The 311-nt window shown below is 45.0% G+C and overlaps 1 long non-coding RNA gene across 1 annotated transcript in view; it reads left to right on the top strand.

Annotated features, from left to right (window-relative positions):
- Positions 1-305, top strand: part of LOC106512746 (uncharacterized) — a 1,509-nt gene extending 1,204 nt beyond the window's left edge. The window contains exons 2-3 of the long non-coding RNA XR_001309719.1: positions 4-103; positions 154-305. This is a non-coding gene — a long non-coding RNA (uncharacterized LOC106512746). The remainder of the gene's footprint in view (positions 1-3; positions 104-153) is intronic.
- Positions 306-311: the final 6 nt, after the last annotated feature.

The following is a 311-nucleotide window of genomic DNA, read 5'->3' as shown; positions in this document are numbered from 1 at the left end:
CAGGTCTAAAACATGTAGGACACCACAGGTCTAAAACATGTAGGACACCACAGGTCTAAAACATGTAGGACACCACAGGTCTAAAACATGAGGGACACCACAGGTCTAAAACACTTAGGACCCCACAGGTCTAAAACATGTCGGACACCACAGGTCTAAAACATGTAGGACACCACAGGTCTAAAACATGTAGGACACCACAGGTCTAAAACATGTAGGACACCACAGGTCTAAAACATGAGGGACACCACAGGTCTAAAACATGTAGGACACCACAGGTCTAAAACATGTAGGACACCACAGGTCTAAAA

Source organism: Austrofundulus limnaeus, unplaced genomic scaffold (assembly GCF_001266775.1).
Source record: "Austrofundulus limnaeus strain Quisiro unplaced genomic scaffold, Austrofundulus_limnaeus-1.0 Scaffold11606, whole genome shotgun sequence".
Taxonomy (NCBI): Eukaryota; Metazoa; Chordata; class Actinopteri; order Cyprinodontiformes; family Rivulidae; genus Austrofundulus; species Austrofundulus limnaeus.
The sequence above is the reverse complement of the archived record's forward strand: the minus strand, read 5'-3'. Positions and strand labels throughout refer to the sequence as shown.